Genomic DNA, 18,509 nt, shown 5'->3' on the forward strand with positions numbered 1-18,509 from the left:
ACTGGATGATACTTTCAGGTAATGATCAGTACACTAAGCCCACTTGGTTCCCCAAATTTCGTTCTTCTATGTTAAAGCGTTCGTTTCCAGTAACAGTTTGAATTTTGGCGTTTCACTCTGTTTTCTCCTATATTGATACATGTATGTGGAACTCTAAACCAAACACGGTTTGTGCTAGCTTCTTGAAACTTGACACAGTAAAGCAGTTTCACGTTCTATCTCTATGTTCTGTTTCCTCTTGATGTAGCACTCAGCAGTGACTGAGGAGAAACACTTTCATTGAAAGGGGTTGCCAAGCTTCCAGAAATTACGAGTCTCCAGAAATCTCAGCAACTATGATTTCACCCAAACTGGATGATACTTTCAGGTAATGATCAGTACACTAAGCCCACTTGGTTCCCCACATTTCGTTCTTCTATGTTGAAGCGTTCGTTTCCAGTAACAGTTTGAATTTTGGCGTTTCACTCTGTTTTCACCTATATTGATAGATGTATTTGGAACTCTAACCCAAACACGGTTTGTGCTAGCTTCTTGAAACTTGACACAGTAAAGCAGTTTCACGTTCTATCTCTATGTTCTGTCTCCTCTTGATGTAGCCCTAAGCAGTGACTGGGGAGAAACACTTTCATTGAAAGGGGTTGCCAAGCTTCCAAAAATTACGAGTCTCCAGAAATCTCAGCATCTATTTTTTCACCCAAACTGGATGATACTTTCAGGTAATGATGAGTACGCTAAGCCCACTGGGTTCCCAAAATTTCGTTCTTCTATGTTGAAGCGTTCGTTTCCAGTAACAGTTTGAATTTTGGCGTTTCACTCTGTTTTCTCCTATATTGATAGATGTATTTGGAACTCTAAACCAAACACGGTTTGTGCTAGCTTCTTGAAACTTGACACAGTAAAGCAGTTTCACGTTCTATATCTATGTTCTGTTTCCTCTTGATGTAGCACTCAGCAGTGACTGAGGAGAAACACTTTCATTGAAAGGGGTTGCCAAGCTTCCCAAAATTGCAAGTCTCCAGAAATCTCAGCAACTATTTTTTAACCCAAACTGGATGATACTTTCAGGTAATGATCAGTACACTAAGCCCACTTGGTTCCCCAAATTTCGTTCTTCTATGTTAAAGCGTTCGTTTCCAGTAACAGTTTGAATTTTGGCGTTTCACTCTGTTTTCTCCTATATTGATACATGTATGTGGAACTCTAAACCAAACACGGTTTGTGCTAGCTTCTTGAAACTTGACACAGTAAAGCAGTTTCACGTTCTATCTCTATGTTCTGTTTCCTCTTGATGTAGCACTCAGCAGTGACTGAGGAGAAACACTTTCATTGAAAGGGGTTGCCAAGCTTCCAGAAATTACGAGTCTCCAGAAATCTCAGCAACTATGATTTCACCCAAACTGGATGATACTTTCAGGTAATGATCAGTACACTAAGCCCACTTGGTTCCCCAAATTTCGTTCTTCTATGTTGAAGCGTTCGTTTCCAGTAACAGTTTGAATTTTGGCGTTTCACTCTGTTTTCACCTATATTGATAGATGTATTTGGAACTCTAACCCAAACACGGTTTGTGCTAGCTTCTTGAAACTTGACACAGTAAAGCAGTTTCACGTTCTATCTCTATGTTCTGTCTCCTCTTGATGTAGCCCTAAGCAGTGACTGGGGAGAAACACTTTCATTGAAAGGGGTTGCCAAGCTTCCAAAAATTACGAGTCTCCAGAAATCTCAGCATCTATTTTTTCACCCAAACTGGATGATACTTTCAGGTAATGATCAGTACACTAAGCTCACTTGGTTCCCCAAATTTCGTTCTTTTATGTTGAAGCGTTCACTTCCAGTAACTGTTTGAATTTTGGCGTTTCACTCTGTTTTCTCCTATATTGATAGATGTATTTGGAACTCTAAACCAAACACGGTTTGTGCTAGCTTCTTGAAACTTGACACAGTAAAGCAGTTTCACGTTCTATCTCTATGTTCTGTTTCCTCTTGATGTAGCACTCAGCAGTGACTGAGGAGAAACACTTTCATTGAAAGGGGTTGACAAGCTTCCCAAAATTGCGAGTCTCCAGAAATCTCAGCAACTATTTTTTAACCCAAACTGGATGATACTTTCAGGTAATGATCAGTACACTAAGCTCACTTGGTTCCCCAAATTTCGTTCTTTTATGTTGAAGCGTTCGCTTCCAGTAACTGTTTGAATTTTGGCGTTTCACTCTGTTTTCTCCTATACTGACAGATGTATTTGGAACTCTAAACCAAACACGGTTTGTGCTAGCTTCTTGAAACTTGACACAGTAAAGCAGTTTCACGTTCTATCTCTATGTTCTGTTTCCTCTGGATGTAGCCCTAAGCAGTGACTGGGGAGAAATACTTTCATTGACAGGGGTTGCCAAGCTTCCAGAAATTACGAGTCTCCAGAAATCTCAGCAACTATGATTTCACCCAAACTGGATGATACTTTCAGGTAATAATAGGTACACTAAGCCCACTTGGTTCCCCAAATTTCGTTCTATGTTGAAGCGTTCGTTTCCAGTAACAGTTTGAATTTTGGCGTTTCACTCTGTTTTCTCCTATATTGATAGATGTATTTGGAACTCTAACCCAAACACGGTTTGTGCTAGCTTCTTGAAACTTGACACAGTAAAGCAGTTTCACGTTCTATCTGTATGTTCTGTCTCCTCTTGATGTAGCCCTAAGCAGTGACTGGGGAGAAACACTTTCATTGAAAGGGGTTGCCAAGCTTCCAAAAATTACGAGTCTCCAGAAATCTCAGCATCTATTTTTTCACCCAAACTGGATGATACTTTCAGGTAATGATGAGTACGCTAAGCCCACTGGGTTCCCAAAATTTCGTTCTTCTATGTTGAAGCGTTCGTTTCCAGTAACAGTTTGAATTTTGGCGTTTCACTCTGTTTTCTCCTATATTGATAGATGTATTTGGAACTCTAAACCAAACACGGTTTGTGCTAGCTTCTTGAAACTTGACACAGTAAAGCAGTTTCACGTTCTATCTCTATGTTCTGTTTCCTCTTGATGTAGCACTCAGCAGTGACTGAGGAGAAACACTTTCATTGAAAGGGGTTGCCAAGCTCCCCAAAACTGCGAGTCTCCAGAAATCTCAGCAACTATTTTTTCACCCAAACTGGATGATACTTTCAGGTAATGATCAGTACACTAAGCTCACTTGGTTCCCCAAATTTCGTTCTTTTATGTTGAAGCGTTCGCTTCCAGTAACTGTTTGAATTTTGGCGTTTCACTCTGTTTTCTCCTATACTGACAGATATATTTGGAACTGTAAATCAAACACGGTTTGTGCTAGCTTCTTGAAACTTGACACAGTAAAGCAGTTTCACTTTCTATCTCTATGTTCTGTTTCCTCTGGATGTAGCCCTAAGCAGTGACTGGGGAGAAATACTTTCATTGACAGGGGTTGCCAAGCTTCCAGAAATTACGAGTCTCCAGAAATCTCAGCAACTATGATTTCACCCAAACTGGATGATACTTTCAGGTAATAATAGGTACACTAAGCCCACTTGGTTCCCCAAATTTCGTTCTTCTATGTTAAAGCGTTCGTTTCCAGTAACAGTTTGAATTTTGGCGTTTCACTCTGTTTTCTCCTATATTGATAGATGTATTTGGAACTCTAAATCAAACACGGTTTGTGCTACCTTCTTCAAACTTGACACAATAAAGCAGTTTCAAGTTCTATCTCTATGTTCTGTCTCCTCTTGATGTAGCCCTAAGCAGTGACTGGGGAGAAACACTTTCATTGAAAGGGGTTGCCAAGCTTCCAAAAATTACGAGTCTCCAGAAATCTCAGCATCAATTTTTTCACCCAAACTGGATGATACTTTCAGGTAATGATGAGTACGCTAAGCCCACTGGGTTCCCAAAATTTCGTTCTTCTATGTTGAAGCGTTCGTTTCCAGTAACAGTTTGAATTTTGGCGTTTCACTCTGTTTTCTCCTATATTGATAGATGTATTTGGAACTCTAAACCAAACACGGTTTGTGCTAGCTTCTTGAAACTTGACACAGTAAAGCAGTTTCACGTTCTATCTCTATGTTCTGTTTCCTCTTGATGTAGCACTCAGCAGTGACTGAGGAGAAACACTTTCATTGAAAGGGGTTGCCAAGCTCCCCAAAACTGCGAGTCTCCAGAAATCTCAGCAACTATTTTTTCACCCAAACTGGATGATACATTCAGGTAATGATCAGTACACTAAGCTCACTTGGTTCCCCAAATTTCGTTCTTTTATGTTGAAGCGTTCACTTCCAGTAACTGTTTGAATTTTGGCGTTTCACTCTGTTTTCTCCTATACTGACAGATGTATTTGGAACTCTAAATCAAACACGGTTTGTGCTAGCTTCTTGAAACTTGACACAGTAAAGCAGTTTCACGTTCTATCTCTATGTTCTGTTTCCTCTTGATGTAGCACTCAGCAGTGACTGAGGAGAAACACTTTCATTGAAAGGGGTTGCCAAGCTCCCCAAAACTGCGAGTCTCCAGAAATCTCAGCAACTATTTTTTCACCCAAACTGGATGATACTTTCAGGTAATGATCAGTACACTAAGCTCACTTGGTTCCCCAAATTTCGTTCTTTTATGTTGAAGCGTTTACTTCCAGTAACTGTTTGAATTTTGGCGTTTCACTCTGTTTTCTCCTATACTGACAGATGTATTTGGAACTCTAAATCAAACACGGTTTGTGCTAGCTTCTTGAAACTTGACACAGTAAAGCAGTTTCACGTTCTATCACTATGTTCTGTTTCCTCTGGATGTAGCCCTAAGCAGTGACTGGGGAAAAATACTTTCATTGACAGAGGTTGCCAAGCTTCCAGAAATTATGAGTCTCCAGAAATCTCAGCAACTATGATTTCACCCAAACTGGATGATACTTTCAGGTAATGATCAGTACACTAAGCCCACTTGGTTCCCCAAATTTCGTTCTTCTATGTTGAAGCGTTCGTTTCCAGTAACACTTTGAATTTTGGCGTTTCACTCTGTTTTCTCCTATATTGATAGATGTATTTGGAACTCTAAATCAAACACGGTTTGTGCTAGCTTCTTGAAACTTGACACAATAAAGCAGTTTCAAGTTCTATCTCTATGTTTTCTTTCCTCTTGATGTAGCACTCAGCAGTGACTGAGGAGAAACACTTTCATTGAAAGGGGTTGCCAAGCTTCCAGAAATTACGAGTCTCCAGAAATCTCAGCAACTATGATTTCACCCAAACTGGATGATACTTTCAGGTAATGATCAGTACACTAAGCCCACTTGGTTCGAAAATTTCGTTCTTCTATGTTGAAGCGTTCGTTTCCAGTAACAGTTTGAATTTTGGCGTTTTACTCTGTTTTCTCCTATATTGATAGATGTATTTGGAACTCTAAATCAAACACGGTTTGTGCTAGCTTCTTGAAACTTGACACAATAAAGCAGTTTCAAGTTCTATCTCTATGTTCTGTCTCCTCTTTATGTAGCCCTAAGCAGTGACTGGGGAGAAACACTTTCATTGAAAGGGGTTGCCAAGCTTCCAAAAATTACGAGTCTCCAGAAATCTCAGCATCTATTTTTTCACCCAAACTGGATGATACTTTCAGGTAATGATGAGTACGCTAAGCCCACTGGGTTCCCAAAATTTCGTTCTTCTATGTTGAAGCGTTCGTTTCCAGTAACAGTTTGAATTTTGGCGTTTCACTCTGTTTTCTCCTATATTGATAGATGTATTTGGAACTCTAAACCAAACACGGTTTGTGCTAGCTTCTTGAAACTTGACACAGTAAAGCAGTTTCACGTTCTATCTCTATGTTCTGTTTCCTCTTGATGTAGCACTCAGCAGTGACTGAGGAGAAACACTTTCATTGAAAGGGGTTGCCAAGCTCCCGAAAACTGCGAGTCTCCAGAAATCTCAGCAACTATTTTTTCACCCAAACTGGATGATACTTTCAGGTAATGATCAGTACACTAAGCTCACTTGGTTCCCCAAATTTCGTTCTTTTATGTTGAAGCGTTCACTTCCAGTAACTGTTTGAATTTTGGCGTTTCACTCTGTTTTCTCCTATACTGACAGATATATTTGGAACTCTAAATCAAACACGGTTTGTGCTAGCTTCTTGAAACTTGACACAGTAAAGCAGTTTCACTTTCTATCTCTATGTTCTGTTTCCTCTGGATGTAGCCCTAAGCAGTGACTGGGGAGAAATACTTTCATTGACAGGGGTTGCCAAGCTTCCAGAAATTACGAGTCTCCAGAAATCTCAGCAACTATGATTTCACCCAAACTGGATGATACTTTCAGGTAATAATAGGTACACTAAGCCCACTTGGTTCCCCAAATTTCGTTCTTCTATGTTGAAGCGTTCGTTTCCAGTAACAGTTTGAATTTTGGCGTTTCACTCTGTTTTCTCCTATATTGATAGATGTATTTGGAACTCTAAATCAAACACGGTTTGTGCTAGCTTCTTGAAACTTGACACAATAAAGCAGTTTCAAGTTCTATCTCTATGTTCTGTCTCCTCTTGATGTAGCCCTAAGCAGTGACTGGGGAGAAACACTTTCATTGAAAGGGGTTGCCAAGCTTCCAAAAATTACGAGTCTCCAGAAATCTCAGCATCTATTTTTTCACCCAAACTGGATGATACTTTCATGTAATGATGAGTACGCTAAGCCCACTGGGTTCCCAAAATTTCGTTCTTCTATGTTGAAGCGTTCGTTTCCAGTAACAGTTTGAATTTTGGCGTTTCACTCTGTTTTCTCCTATATTGATAGATGTATTTGGAACTCTAAACCAAACACGGTTTGTGCTAGCTTCTTGAAACTTGACACAGTAAAGCAGTTTCACGTTCTGTCTCTATGTTCTGTTTCCTCTTGATGTAGCACTCAGCAGTGACTGAGGAGAAACACTTTCATTGAAAGGGGTTGCCAAGCTCCCCAAAACTGCGAGTCTCCAGAAATCTCAGCAACTATTTTTTCACCCAAACTGGATGATAATTTCAGGTAATGATCAGTACACTAAGCTCACTTGATTCCCCAAATTTCGTTCTTTTATGTTGAAGCGTTCACTTCCAGTAACTGTTTGAATTTTGGCGTTTCACTCTGTTTTTCCTATACTGACAGATGTATTTGGAACTCTAAATCAAACACGGTTTGTGCTAGCTTCTTGAAACTTGACACAGTAAAGCAGTTTCAGGTTCTATCACTATGTTCTGTTTCCTCTGGATGTAGCCCTAAGCAGTGACTGGGGAGAAATACTTTCATTGACAGGGGTTGCCAAGCTTCCAGAAATTACGAGTCTCCAGAAATCTCAGCAACTATGATTTCACCCAAACTGGATGATACTTTCAGGTAATGATCAGTACACTAAGCCCACTTGGTTCGCCAAATTTCGTTCTTCTATGTTGAAGCGTTCGTTTCCAGTAACAGTTTGAATTTTGGCGTTTTACTCTGTTTTCTCCTATATTGATAGATGTATTTGGAACTCTAAATCAAACACGGTTTGTGCTAGCTTCTTGAAACTTGACACAATAAAGCAGTTTCAAGTTCTGTCTCTATGTTCTGTCTCCTCTTGATGTAGCCCTAAGCAGTGACTGGGGAGAAACACTTTCATTGAAAGGGGTTGCCAAGCTTCCAAAAATTACGAGTCTCCAGAAATCTCAGCATCTATTTTTTCACCCAAACTGGATGATACTTTCAGGTAATGATGAGTACGCTAAGCCCACTGGGTTCCCAAAATTTCGTTCTTCTATGTTGAAGCGTTCGTTTCCAGTAACAGTTTGAATTTTGGCGTTTCACTCTGTTTTCTCCTATATTGATAGATGTATTTGGAACTCTAAACCAAACACGGTTTGTGCTAGCTTCTTGAAACTTGACACAGTAAAGCAGTTTCACGTTCTATATCTATGTTCTGTTTCCTCTTGATGTAGCACTCAGCAGTGACTGAGGAGAAACACTTTCATTGAAAGGGGTTGCCAAGCTTCCCAAAATTGCGAGTCTCCAGAAATCTCAGCAACTATTTTTTCACCCAAACTGGATGATACTTTCAGGTAATGATCAGTACACTAAGCCCACTTGGTTCCCCAAATTTCGTTCTTCTATGTTAAAGCATTCGTTTCCAGTAACAGTTTGAATTTTGGCGTTTCACTCTTTTTTCTCCTATATTGATACATGTATTTGTAACTCTAAACCAAACAAGTTTTGTGCTAGCTTCTTGAAACTTGACACAGTAAAGCAGTTTCACGTTCTATCTCTATGTTCTGTTTCCTCTTGATGTAGCACTCAGCAGTGACTGAGGAGAAACACTTTCATTGAAAGGGGTTGCCAAGCTTCCCAAAATTGCGAGTCTCCAGAAATCTCAGCAACTATTTTTTAACCCAAACTGGATGATACTTTCAGGTAATGATCAGTACACTAAGCTCACTTGGTTCCCCAAATTTCGTTCTTTTATGTTGAAGCGTTCGCTTCCAGTAACTGTTTGAATTTTGGCGTTTCACTCTGTTTTCTCCTATACTGACAGATGTATTTGGAACTCTAAATCAAACACGGTTTGTGCTACCTTCTTCAAACTTGACACAGTAAAGCAGTTTCAAGTTCTATCTATATGTTCTCTTTCCTCTTGATGTAGCACTCAGCAGTGACTGAGGAGAAACACTGTCATTGAAAGGGGTTGCCAAGCTTCCCAAAATTGCGAGTCTCCAGAAATCTCAGCAACTATTTTTTCACCCAAACTGGATGATACTTTCAGGTAATGATCAGTACTCTAAGCTCACTTGGTTCCCCAAATTTCGTTCTTTTATGTTGAAGCGTTCGCTTCCAGTAACTGTTTGAATTTTGGCGTTTCACTCTGTTTTCTCCTATACTGACAGATGTATTTGGAACTCTAAATCAAACACGGTTTGTGCTAGCTTCTTGAAACTTGACACACTAAAGCAGTTTCACGTTATATCTCTATGTACTGTTTCCTCTTGATGTAGCCCTAAGCAGTGAATGGGGAGAAATACTTTCATTGAAAGGGGTTGCCAAGCTTCCAGAAATTACGAGTCTCCAGAAATCTCAGCAACTATGATTTCACCCATACTGGATGATACTTTCAGGTAATGATCAGTACACTAAGCCCACTTGGTTCGCCAAATTTCGTTCTTCTATGTTGAAGCGTTCGTTTCCAGTAACAGTTTGAATTTTGGTGTTTCACTCTGTTTTCTCCTATATTGATAGATGTATTTGGAACTCTAAACCAAACACGGTTTGTGCTAGCTTCTTGAAACTTGACACAGTAAAGCAGTTTCACGTTCTATCTCTATGTTCTGTTTCCTCTTCGATGTAGCACTCAGCAGTGACTGAGGAGAAACACTTTCATTGAAAGGGGTTGCCAAGCTTCCCAAAATTGCGAGTCTCCAGAAATCTCAGCAACTATTTTTTAACCCAAACTGGATGATACTTTCAGGTAATGATCAGTACACTAAGCCCACTTGGTTCCCCAAATTTCGTTCTTCTATGTTGAAGCGTTCGTTTCCAGTAACAGTTTGAATTTTGGCGTTTCACTCTGTTTTCTCCTATATTGATAGATGTATTTGGAACTCTAAACCAATCACGTTTGTGCTAGCTTCTTGAAACTTGACACAGTAAAGCAGTTTCACGTTCTATCTCTATGTTCTGTTTCCTCTGGATGTAGCCCTAAGCAGTGACTGGGGAGAAATACTTTCATTGACAGGGGTTGCCAAGCTTCCAGAAATTACGAGACTCCAGAAATCTCAGCAACTATGATTTCACCCAAACTGGATGATACTTTCAGGTAATAATAGGTACACTAAGCCCACTTGGTTCCCCAAATTTCGTTCTTCTATGTTGAAGCGTTCGTTTCCAGTAACAGTTTGAATTTTGGCGTTTCACTCTGTTTTCTCCTATATTGATAGATGTATTTGGAACTCTAAATCAAACACGGTTTGTGCTACCTTCTTCAAACTTGACACAGTAAAGCAGTTTCAAGTTCTATCTATATGTTCTCTTTCCTCTTGATGTAGCACTCAGCAGTGACTGAGGAGAAACACTTTCATTGAAAGGGGTTGCCAAGCTTCCCAAAATTGCGAGTCTCCAGAAATCTCAGCAACTATTTTTTCACCCAAACTGGATGATACTTTCAGGTAATGATCAGTACACTAAGCTCACTTGGTTCCCCAAATTTCGTTCTTTTATGTTGAAGCGTTCGCTTCCAGTAACTGTTTGAATTTTGGCGTTTCACTCTGTTTTCTCCTATACTGACAGATGTATTTGGAACTCTAAATCAAACACGGTTTGTGCTAGCTTCTTGAAACTTGACACAGTAAAGCAGTTTCACGTTCTATCTCTATGTTCTGTTTCCTCTGGATGTAGCCCTAAGCAGTGACTGGGGAGAAATACTTTCATTGACAGGGGTTGCCAAGCTTCCAGAAATTACGAGTCTCCAGAAATCTCAGCAACTATGATTTCACCCATACTGGATGATACTTTCAGGTAATGATCAGTACACTAAGCCCACTTGGTTCGCCAAATTTCGTTCTTCTATGTTGAAGCGTTCGTTTCCAGTAACAGTTTGAATTTTGGCGTTTCACTCTGTTTTCTCCTATATTGATAGATGTATTTGGAACTCTAAACCAAACACGGTTTGTGCTAGCTTCTTGAAACTTGACACAGTAAAGCAGTTTCACGTTCTATCTCTATGTTCTGTTTCCTCTTGATGTAGCACTCAGCAGTGACTGAGGAGAAACACTTTCATTGAAAGGGGTTGCCAAGCTTCCAAAAATTACGAGTCTCCAGAAATCTCAGCAACTATGATTTCACCCAAACTGGATGATACTTTCAGGTAATGATCAGTACACTAAGCCCACTTGGTTCGCCAAATTTCGTTCTTCTATGTTGAAGCGTTCGTTTCCAGTAACAGTTTGAATTTTGGCGTTTTACTCTGTTTTCTCCTATATTGATAGATGTATTTGGAACTCTAAATCAAACACGGTTTGTGCTAGCTTCTTGAAACTTGACACAATAAAGCAGTTTCAAGTTCTATCTCTATGTTCTGTCTCCTCTTGATGTAGCCCTAAGCAGTGACTGGGGAGAAACACTTTCATTGAAAGGCGTTGCCAAGCTTCCAAAAATTACGAGTCTCCAGAAATCTCAGCATCTATTTTTTCACCCAAACTGGATGATACTTTCAGGTAATGATGAGTACGCTAAGCCCACTGGGTTCCCAAAATTTCGTTCTTCTATGTTGAAGCGTTCGTTTCCAGTAACAGTTTGAATTTTGGCGTTTCACTCTGTTTTCTCCTATATTGATAGATGTATTTGGAACTCTAAACCAAACACGGTTTGTGCTAGCTTCTTGAAACTTGACACAGTAAAGCAGTTTCACGTTCTATCTCTATGTTCTGTTTCCTCTTGATGTAGCACTCAGCAGTGACTGAGGAGAAACACTTTCATTGAAAGGGGTTGCCAAGCTTCCCAAAATTGCGAGTCTCCAGAAATCTCAGCAACTATTTTTTCACCCAAACTGGATGATACTTTCAGGTAATGATCAGTACACTAAGCTCACTTGGTTCCCCAAATTTCGTTCTTTTATGTTGAAGCGTTCACTTCCAGTAACTGTTTGAATTTTGGCGTTTCACTCTGTTTTCTCCTATACTGACAGATGTATTTGGAACTCTAAATCAAACACGGTTTGTGCTAGCTTCTTGAAACTTGACACAGTAAAGCAGTTTCAAGTTCTATCTCTATGTTTTCTTTCCTCTTGATGTAGCACTTAGCAGTGACTGAGGAGAAACACTTTCATTGAAAGGGGTTGCCAAGCTTCCAGAAATTACGAGTCTCCAGAAATCTCAGCAAGTATGATTTCACCCATACTGGATGATACTTTCAGGTAATGATCAGTACACTAAGCCCACTTGGTTCCCCAAATTTCGTTCTTCTATGTTGATGCGTTCGCTTCCAGTAACAGTTTGAATTTTGGCGTTTCACTCTGTTTTCTCCTATACTGACAGATGTATTTGGAACTCTAAATCAAACACGGTTTGTGCTAGCTTCTTGAAACTTGACACAGTAAAGCAGTTTCACGTTCTATCTCTGTGTTCTGTCTCCTCTTGATGTAGCCCTAAGCAGTGACTGGGGAGAAACACTTTCATTGAAAGGGGTTGCCAAGCTTCCAAAAATTACGAGTCTCCAGAAATCTCAGCATCTATTTTTTCACCCAAACTTGATGATACTTTCAGGTAATGATGAGTACGCTAAGCCCACTGGGTTCCCCAAATTTCGTTCTTCTATGTTGAAGCGTTCGTTTCCAGTAACAGTTTGAATTTTGGCGTTTCACTCTGTTTTCTCCTATATTGATAGATGTATTTGGAACTCTAAACCAAACACGGTTTGTGCTAGCTTCTTGAAACTTGACACAGTAAAGCAGTTTCACGTTCTATATCTATGTTCTGTTTCCTCTTGATGTAGCACTCAGCAGTGACTGAGGAGAAACACTTTCATTGAAAGGGGTTGCCAATCTTCCCAAAATTGCGAGTCTCCAGAAATCTCAGCAACTATTTTTTAACCCAAACTGGATGATACTTTCAGGTAATGATCAGTACACTAAGCCCACTTGGTTCCCCAAATTTCGTTCTTCTATGTTAAAGCGTTCGTTTCCAGTAACAGTTTGAATTTTGGCGTTTCACTCTGTTTTCTCCTATATTGATAGATGTATTTGGAACTCTAAACCAAACACGGTTTGTGCTAGCTTCTTGAAACTTGACACAGTAAAGCAGTTTCACGTTCTATCTCTATGTTCTGTTTCCTCTTGATGTAGCACTCAGCAGTGACAGAGGAGAAACACTTTCATTGAAAGGGGTTGCCAAGCTTCCCAAAATTGCGAGTCTCCAGAAATCTCAGCAACTATTTTTTAACCCAAACTGGATGATACTTTCAGGTAATGATCAGTACACTAAGCTCACTTGGTTCCCCAAATTTCGTTCTTTTATGTTGAAGCGTTCGCTTCCAGTAACTGTTTGAATTTTGGCGTTTCACTCTGTTTTCTCCTATACTGACAGATGTATTTGGAACTCTAAATCAAACACGGTTTGTGCTAGCTTCTTGAAACTTGACACAGTAAAGCAGTTTCACGTTCTATCTCTATGTTCTGTTTCCTCTGGATGTAGCCCTAAGCAGTGACTGGGGAGAAATACTTTCATTGACAGGGGTTGCCAAGCTTCCAGAAATTACGAGTCTCCAGAAATCTCAGCAACTATGATTTCACCCAAACTGGATGATACTTTCAGGTAATAATAGGTACACTAAGCCCACTTGGTTCATCAAATTTCATTCTTCTATGTTGAAGCGTTCGTTTCCAGTAACAGTTTGAATTTTGGCGTTTCACTCTGTTTTCTCCTATATTGATAGATGTATTTGGAAATCTAAATCAAACACGGTTTGTGCTACCTTCTTCAAACTTGACACAGTAAAGCAGTTTCAAGTTCTATCTATATGTTCTCTTTCCTCTTGATGTAGCACTCAGCAGTGACTGAGGAGAAACACTTTCATTGAAAGGGGTTGCCAAGCTTCCCAAAATTGCGAGTCTCCAGAAATCTCAGCAACTATTTTTTCACCCAAACTGGATGATACTTTCAGGTAATGATCAGTACACTAAGCTCACTTGGTTCCCCAAATTTCGTTCTTTTATGTTGAAGCGTTCGCTTCCAGTAACTGTTTGAATTTTGGCGTTTCACTCTGTTTTCTCCTATACTGACAGATGTATTTGGAACTCTAAATCAAACACGGTTTGTGCTAGCTTCTTGAAACTTGACACAGTAAAGCAGTTTCACGTTCTATCTCTATGTTCTGTTTCCTCTGGATGTAGCCCTAAGCAGTGACTGGGGAGAAATACTTTCATTGAAAGGGGTTGCCAAGCTTCCAGAAATTACGAGTCTCCAGAAATCTCAGCAACTATGATTTCACCCATACTGGATGATACTTTCAGGTAATGATCAGTACACTAAGCCCACTTGGTTCGCCAAATTTTGTTCTTCTATGTTGAAGCGTTCGTTTCCAGTAACAGTTTGAATTTTGGTGTTTCATTCTGTTTTCTCCTATATTGATAGATGTATTTGGAACTCTAAACCAAACACGGTTTGTGCTAGCTTCTTGAAACTTGACACAGTAAAGCAGTTTCACGTTCTATCTCTATGTTCTGTTTCCTCTTCGATGTAGCACTCAGCAGTGACTGAGGAGAAACACTTTCATTGAAAGGGGTTGCCAAGCTTCCCAAAATTGCGAGTCTCCAGAAATCTCAGCAACTATTTTTTAACCCAAACTGGATGATACTTTCAGGTAATGATCAGTACACTAAGCCCACTTGGTTCCCCAAATTTCGTTCTTCTATGTTGAAGCGTTCGTTTCCAGTAACAGTTTGAATTTTGGCGTTTCACTCTGTTTTCTCCTATATTGATAGATGTATTTGGAACTCTAAACCAAACACGGTTTGTGCTAGCTTCTTGAAACTTGACACAGTAAAGCAGTTTCACGTTCTATCTCTATGTTCTGTTTCCTCTGTATGTAGCCCTAAGCAGTGACTGGGGAGAAATACTTTCATTGACAGGGGTTGCCAAGCTTCCAGAAATTACGAGTCTCCAGAAATCTCAGCAACTATGATTTCACCCAAACTGGATGATACTTTCAGGTAATAATAGGTACACTAAGCCCACTTGGTTCCCCAAATTTCGTTCTTCTATGTTGAAGCGTTCGTTTCCAGTAACAGTTTGAATTTTGGCGTTTCACTCTGTTTTCTCCTATATTGATAGATGTATTTGGAACTCTAAATCAAACACGGTTTGTGCTACCTTCTTCAAACTTGACACAGTAAAGCAGTTTCAAGTTCTATCTATATGTTCTCTTTCCTCTTGATGTAGCACTCAGCAGTGACTGAGGAGAAACACTTTCATTGAAAGGGGTTGCCAAGCTTCCCAAAATTGCGAGTCTCCAGAAATCTCAGCAACTATTTTTTCACCCAAACTGGATGATACTTTCAGGTAATGATCAGTACACTAAGCTCACTTGGTTCCCCAAATTTCGTTCTTTTATGTTGAAGCGTTCACTTCCAGTAACTGTTTGAATTTTGGTGTTTCACTCTGTTTTCTCCTATACTGACAGATGTATTTGAAACTCTAAATCAAACACGGTTTGTGCTAGCTTCTTGAAACTTGACACAGTAAAGCAGTTTCAAGTTCTATCTCTATGTTTTCTTTCCTCTTGATGTAGCACTCAGCAGTGACTGAGGAGAAACACTTTCATTGAAAGGGGTTGCCAAGCTTCCAGAAATTACGAGTCTCCAGAAATCTCAGCAACTATGATTTCACCCAAACTGGATGATACTTTCAGGTAATGATCAGTACACTAAGCCCACTTGGTTCCCCAAATTTCGTTCTTCTATGTTGATGCGTTCGCTTCCAGTAACAGTTTGAATTTTGGCGTTTCACTCTGTTTTCTCCTATACTGACAGATGTATTTGGAACTCTAACCCAAACACGGTTTGTGCTAGCTTCTTGAAACTTGACACAGTAAAGCAGTTTCACGTTCTATCTCTATGTTCTGTTTCCTCTTGATGTAGCACTCAGCAGTGACTGAGGAGAAACACTTTCATTGAAAGGGGTTGCCAAGCTTCCCAAAATTGCGAGTCTCCAGAAATCTCAGCAACTATTTTTTAACCCAAACTGGATGATACTTTCAGGTAATGATTAGTACACTAAGCTCACTTGGTTCCCCAAATTTCGTTCTTTTATGTTGAAGCGTTCGCTTCCAGTAACTGTTTGAATTTTGGCGTTTCACTCTGTTTTCTCCTATACTGACAGATGTATTTGGAACTCTAAATCAAACACGGTTTGTGCTAGCTTCTTGAAACTTGACACAGTAAAGCAGTTTCACGTTCTATCTCTATGTTCTGTTTCCTCTGGATGTAGCCCTAAGCAGTGACTGGGGAGAAATACTTTCATTGACAGGGGTTGCCAAGCTTCCAGAAATTACGAGTCTCCAGAAATCTCAGCAACTATGATTTCACCCAAACTGGATGATACTTTCAGGTAATAATAGGTACACTAAGCCCACTTGGTTCCCCAAATTTCGTTCTTCTATGTTGAAGCGTTCGTTTCCAGTAACAGTTTGAATTTTGGCGTTTCACTCTGTTTTCTCCTATATTGATAGATGTATTTGGAACTCTAAATCAAACACGGTTTGTGCTACCTTCTTCAAACTTGACACAGTAAAGCAGTTTCAAGTTCTATCTATATGTTCTCTTTCCTCTTGATGTAGCACTCAGCAGTGACTGAGGAGAAACACTTTCATTGAAAGGGGTTGCCAAGCTTCCCAAAATTGCGAGTCTCCAGAAATCTCAGCAACTATTTTTTCACCCAAACTGGATGATACTTTCAGGTAATGATCAGTACACTAAGCTCACTTGGTTCCCCAAATTTCGTTCTTTTATGTTGAAGCGTTCACTTCCAGTAACTGTTTGAATTTTGGCGTTTCACTCTGTTTTCTCCTATACTGACAGATGTATTTGAAACTCTAAATCAAACACGGTTTGTGCTACCTTCTTCAAACTTGACACAGTAAAGCAGTTTCAAGTTCTATCTCTATGTTTTCTTTCCTCTTGATGTAGCACTCAGCAGTGACTGAGGAGAAACACTTTCATTGAAAGGGGTTGCCAAGCTTCCAGAAATTACGAGTCTCCAGAAATCTCAGCAACTATGATTTCACCCAAACTGGATGATACTTTCAGGTAATGATCAGTACACTAAGCCCACTTGGTTCCCCAAATTTCGTTCTTCTATGTTGATGCGTTCGCTTCCAGTAACAGTTTGAATTTTGGCGTTTCACTCTGTTTTCTCCTATACTGACAGATGTATTTGGAACTCTAACCCAAACACGGTTTGTGCTAGCTTCTTGAAACTTGACACAGTAAAGCAGTTTCACGTTCTATCTCTATGTTCTGTTTCCTCTTGATGTAGCACTCAGCAGTGACTGAGGAGAAACACTTTCATTGAAAGGGGTTGCCAAGCTTCCCAAAATTGCGAGTCTCCAGAAATCTCAGCAACTATTTTTTAACCCAAACTGGATGATACTTTCAGGTAATGATCAGTACACTAAGCTCACTTGGTTCCCCAAATTTCGTTCTTTTATGTTGAAGCGTTCGCTTCCAGTAACTGTTTGAATTTTGGCGTTTCACTCTGTTTTCTCCTATACTGACAGATGTATTTGGAACTCTAAATCAAACACGGTTTGTGCTAGCTTCTTGAAACTTGACACAGTAAAGCAGTTTCACGTTCTATCTCTATGTTCTGTTTCCTCTGGATGTAGCCCTAAGCAGTGACTGGGGAGAAATACTTTCATTGACAGGGGTTGCCAAGCTTCCAGAAATTACGAGTCTCCAGAAATCTCAGCAACTATGATTTCACCCAAACTGGATGATACTTTCAGGTAATAATAGGTACACTAAGCCCACTTGGTTCCCCAAATTTCGTTCTTCTATGTTGAAGCGTTCGTTTCCAGTAACAGTTTGAATTTTGGCGTTTCACTCTGTTTTCTCCTATATTGATAGATGTATTTGGAACTCTAAATCAAACACGGTTTGTGCTACCTTCTTCAAACTTGACACAGTAAAGCAGTTTCAAGTTCTATCTATATGTTCTCTTTCCTCTTGATGTAGCACTCAGCAGTGACTGAGGAGAAACACTTTCATTGAAAGGGGTTGCCAAGCTTCCCAAAATTGCGAGTCTCCAGAAATCTCAGCAACTATTTTTTCACCCAAACTGGATGATACTTTCAGGTAATGATCAGTACACTAAGCTCACTTGGTTCCCCAAATTTCGTTCTTTTATGTTGAAGCATTCGCTTCCAGTAACTGTTTGAATTTTGGCGTTTCACTCTGTTTTCTCGTATACTGACAGATGTATTTGGAACTCTAAATCAAACACGGTTTGTGCTGGCTTCTTGAAACTTGACACACTAAAGCAGTTTCACGTTCTATCTCTATGTTCTGTTTCCTCTGGATGTAGCCCTAAGCAGTGACTGGGGAGAAATACTTTCATTGAAAGGGGTTGCCAAGCTTCCAGAAATTACGAGTCTCCAGAAATCTCAGCAACTATGATTTCACCCATACTGGATGATACTTTCAGGTAATGATCAGTACACTAAGCCCACTTGGTTCGCCAAATTTCATTCTTCTATGTTGAAGCGTTCGTTTCCAGTAACAGTTTGAATTTTGGTGTTTCACTCTGTTTTCTCCTATATTGATAGATGTATTTGGAACTCTAAACCAAACACGGTTTGTGCTAGCTTCTTGAAACTTGACACAGTAAAGCAGTTTCACGTTCTATCTCTATGTTCTGTTTCCTCTTCGATGTAGCACTCAGCAGTGACTGAGGAGAAACACTTTCATTGAAAGGGGTTGCCAAGCTTCCCAAAATTGCGAGTCTCCAGAAATCTCAGCAACTATTTTTTAACCCAAACTGGATGATACTTT

The sequence above is a fragment of the Spermophilus citellus genome (genome assembly GCF_964194105.1).
Source record: "Spermophilus citellus genome assembly, chromosome: 1".
Lineage (NCBI taxonomy): Eukaryota > Metazoa > Chordata > Mammalia > Rodentia > Sciuridae > Spermophilus > Spermophilus citellus.